At 36.0% G+C, this 4,759-nt stretch overlaps 1 pseudogene; it reads right to left on the reverse strand.

Moving 5' to 3' along the window:
* Positions 1-1,400: 1,400 nt before the first annotated feature.
* LOC144617033 (T-complex protein 1 subunit zeta pseudogene) lies at positions 1,401-3,140 on the reverse strand (annotated as a pseudogene).
* Positions 3,141-4,759: the final 1,619 nt, after the last annotated feature.

Consider the following 4,759-nt stretch of genomic DNA (forward strand, 5'->3'; position numbering starts at 1 on the left):
CTTGGGGGAGTCAGCTGCTAGGGGCACCCGGGTGGCTCAATCAGTTAAGTGCCAGATATTGGCTCAGGTCATGATCTCACAGTTCATGAGTTCAAGCCCTGCATGGGGCTCACTGCTGTGAGCTCAGAACCCTCTTTTGATCTTCTGTCCTCCTTTCTCTGTGTCTGCCTCTCCTCCCCCTAAAATAAATAAACATTAAAAAAAAGTCGTCCGTTCAACTGACTGAGCTATCCAGATGCACCCCAGATGTCTGTCTTTTAAATATACTTAGTCCTTTTCATCATGGAAGAAAAATTTACAGGTCATCTGTGACTCCTCACTTCATCTTATGCGCCATGCATAACCCCACAGTAAACCCTGTTGATTCCACTTTAAGAGTATGATCAGCACCTGACCACTTTCCCCCTCCTACACTGAGGGCACTCCCAGAGGAGCCCCTTTCACCCTTCCCCCTGATGACTGCAGAAGCCTCTGACTGCTGCCCTGCTCCACCCCTGTCCTTCTGATGTTTATTCTCAACATTGCAGTCAGAGCTGTCCTTTCAAACTATGAACCAAAACAATTCCATCTTCCCCACAAATCCTACCCATGTCTCTTGCTAATTCACTCACGATGTAATTGAAAATTCTGAAATAGCTTTATTGGCCCTACATAATTATCCCCACCTTCTCATTTCCTGTTAGTCTCCTCCTTGCTTCCAAAAAACCATGCTGGTCAAACACTTGAAATGACCCCTTCCTGCCTTAGATCCTTCCCACTGTCACTGCCTCTGCTTTACTTTCCCCAGTAATCCATAATGCTTGCTCTTTTAGCTTTGTGTAGAATTCAACCTCCATTCAAGGGACTCCTTCCGTTCTGAAACACCTAATCCTGCTCTGTGTTTTTTTTTTTTTTTTCTTCTATAAGAATTCCTACTGTTATATAATTTACTTAAAATAAATTATAATAAATAAAATGATTTTATATTTATCCTTATACATAATTTTACATATTAAAAATATATAACTTATATATGTGATATATATTTACACACATAAATGTTATAAAATATAAGCTCCACAAGGACAGAGGTATTTGTTTGCTTGCTTATTTATTATTTATCTCTCTCTCTCTATTTATGTTTTTCAAGGAACATTTAATAACATGGTAGATAACATATACTTATCTAATATGGTACTTTTATATCATTGAAGCTAAAGCAAATTATCCTGTTCATTGGGTAAAAATGGACTGCTTAATGTGTGGAGACTGCAGTGCAATTTTAAAAAATTCTGTAATTGTATTTTCAAAACTTCAGAATTTGAGCGTCAGTGTTCTCTCTTTTTTTCATATGAGAAAAGAAAATTCCCTTGAAAATCATATGAAGCTTGGACAAAAATTGCATAGCTTTATTCTTAGGATCACTCTGTAGAGTCTTCATGATTCAAAAGACACAAGGGAATCTTCAATTCAGCTTTTAGAGAAGACATTCCACCTCACATGATCTCATCAACCAGGAGAATGTTGCTGGCAATCAAAGTGCTGGAGTGAAGAAGCTGTTTCTTTACACAATAGTTATCCCATATTCCTACTTCTGCCGCTACCATTGGCTCACCTGTGTTCAAGTCCACACCCACAAGTTGACCTGATTCTGAATGTTCTGCTTGAACTTTACCTAGTGTTTCCTGAAGGTCACAACCAGCATTCTGAGCAAGAACCTCAGAAAAAATGAGCAATGAATCAGCAAATACTTGAACTCCAAGTTGGGTGCTGCCTTATACACTAGGCTTATATTTAATCAAGGCTTCTACCAATGACATGTCCATTGTACCAGCACCTGGAACTACACAGCCGTAATCAGTAGCATTTTTAACAGCTGTCAAGCCATCTCTTATTGCATCTTTGATTTGAGGGAATTTTGCTTATTTGGTCCATTGACCACTAAAATGACAGGGTGAGGATGGTTACATTGATCAATAAAGGTGAATTTCTCTTCTCCCAATGCATACTCATAGACAAGTCCTGCATGTCCCAAACAATCAGTATTTAGGCCATCAAAAGAATTCCACTGCAAGCAAGGATCAGCCTTTCCATATTTCTTCTTTTAGCTCTACAGAGAGCTACTATGCCTTCTTTTGTTAGAGCATCTAAGGGAATGAGGTCAATTCCCTTTTGGTTAACAACAAATCTTTTATCTGAATCACTGCAGACTTTCTTTTTCAGTTCTATTATTTTATAACTCTATCTTCAATGAGTTTTCTTTCAGTATTTACAAGTTTCTTTCTCTCATGTGCACTCTTGTAAAATAAAGCCAGAATTTACTTCCATTTTTTCATATTCTAATGACACATTGCATGTAAGGACATATGCATCTTTTTTTTTTTTTTTCACATCAGGATGCCATGCCCCAAGGTTCAAACAAGACCTCTGATTAAGCTTGTATCAGTTTCAAAATAATGTTTCATCTCCATGATCTCAACAACAGTGAGATCAATTGGTTCACCTTGTTTTTTAATGGTGAAAATGCAGTCCACTACAGCCTCTGTTAAGACATTAGCAAGGTCAGCATGCACTTTAGTACGAGGAGATGTTCTAGCCACATCTATAAATGTTTCCCTGTCCATTTCTTTGTTTACTTTGGCTTGTTCTAAAAACTGAAGTGCCTTTCCTTTGCAGCTTCAAATCCTTCTGTTATTCTGGGATAAAGACCTTCAGAAATGCAGAGGGCCTGTTTCAGCAACTTGTTAATGATTAGGTCATTGGAAGTGGTGTCATCACCAGTTATGTCATCCTGGGCTGTTGCTACTTTGCCTTATAAGGCGGCTGTTGGGTGTTGAATTTGTATTTCATGAAGCATCACATTACCATATTTAGTAAATTTAATGTCTCTGGTACCAGAAATAAGCATCTCCACGGCTCACTTAGGCTCCAAGTTGGTCCTCAGCAAATCCTGACCCTCAGACCACACTGATGTTGACTGTCAGTACTGCCTGAACTTGGGCCACCTCAGCCTCAGGATTCAGGATGTTTACATCCACCATAGCTAACCAGCACAGGAAGAGCTGTTTCTTTTCTTTTTTTTTTGAAAATAGTGCCTAAAACAGAATTTACTCTTAATACGTATTTGATAAAGAATGGATCTGGTCATTTAATTAAATAGGAAGTGTTTGCTCTCAAGTGGTATTGGAAGGCTTAATGTCACTTTTTTGAAATTGCTTTTGACTTGTTTGAAGAAGACTCTATAATAGTATTTTAATATAGCAGTCTATATTATAATTATAACAATGGGAGATATTGACCATATATTAACCACTTGGAGTGATTAATTAAACACTTTAATCTGAACATTTGTGGTCCTGAAAATTTTTAGTCTTTCATGGGGAAAAAAAGGAAACTAACTTTACTAAAATGCTTTAAATTTACTATAATTGAATGGTAAGCATTTATACACACATTATTATATATTCTTATAAAAATTTTGTGATATAGATTCTTAAAATTAATTTTTGAATGCACTTTACTTAAGGACACATAGCTGAAGTCTTCATGAAGCTTCTAAACTACTAAATTCTTTGCTCTTCCCCAAACTCCTTCATGTAAGATAAAAGTAAAGTAAAATTCCAATCTAAAGTAAGTTCATCAGACTTTTCTGGATCAAATAAGCATAAAGTAAAATTTTGGAATATGGTAATAATACTGTAGTATTAAATATTTAAGTATATGAAAGATATGAATATTCACAGAATAAGAAACCTGAAATAGTACTTTCGAAACCAAGTTAGTTAAAATGTTCAAGTCATAGTCTCATTTCTTTTTGCAATATGTAGCCTCACCAGGATATCCTCCACAACAGAGTGAGCTTTGAAGTTCACAAAATTTGATTCAACATTGGCATATCGACCTGACTTCAAAGGGATTTACACTGCTGAAGAATTTCACTGAGTTCAAGAAAGAAAGGAGAATCTCAACTTCCTGTGAAATCTAACTTCAGAGTACCTGGTACCTTCAACAAAATTAGGTATATTTGGGTATCAAAAACAGAGATTTGAAAGTACATTTCAATTCACACAGAATATTTCTTTTTAATTTCCTGTTTGGTGAATATTTATTGCGATGTGACAATAGGAAAACTAAAAGTTGTAAGTTTAGTATTTCAGAGATAAAGATTTGCTGAAGCACATATTTAATTCTAGGAAGTCACATGGACATAAACTTATTTTCCCCTGCTCATTTATCTGTGCAACACTGGTCTACCAGTCTCATTTTTACCTTTTCTACAAAGCCTTTCCCTAAAACTCCACTTATTTTTCATAATCATGAGTTTGGGAACTTGATTTCATTTAATTTAATACTTCAATTTCCAGCCTGACAATTACTTTTAGAAGTTTCCTTCAATGTATCTTGCACTTTTCTTCTCTTTCTTGTGGTCATGGGTTCCTCCAACACCCAAATGCCACCACCGCTCCCTTTCCTCACCCCATTCCATTATAGCATTGCTAAAATTTAGAATTACGGAAGTGTTACTTATCCTAAAAGGCCCACTCAATTTTTCCCATTTTTCACTGATTCTCATTATTTCAAAACTATATATTTTAGCATGTAAACATTCACCCATATGAATGAAAGACTGTAAATCATTTGTATCCCCCAATTGGTCCTTGTCTCTAATTCCAGTAAAGAAAAAAAAATTATTTAACTGTTTTGAATCAAACTGTTAGATTGGATCTTTATGAAACCCTCCCTGTCACATATAACATATATACAGGGTGAGAAGAAAGTG

This window comes from Panthera onca, chromosome C1 (assembly GCF_046562875.1).
Source record: "Panthera onca isolate mPanOnc1 chromosome C1, mPanOnc1 haplotype 2, whole genome shotgun sequence".
Taxonomy (NCBI): Eukaryota; Metazoa; Chordata; class Mammalia; order Carnivora; family Felidae; genus Panthera; species Panthera onca.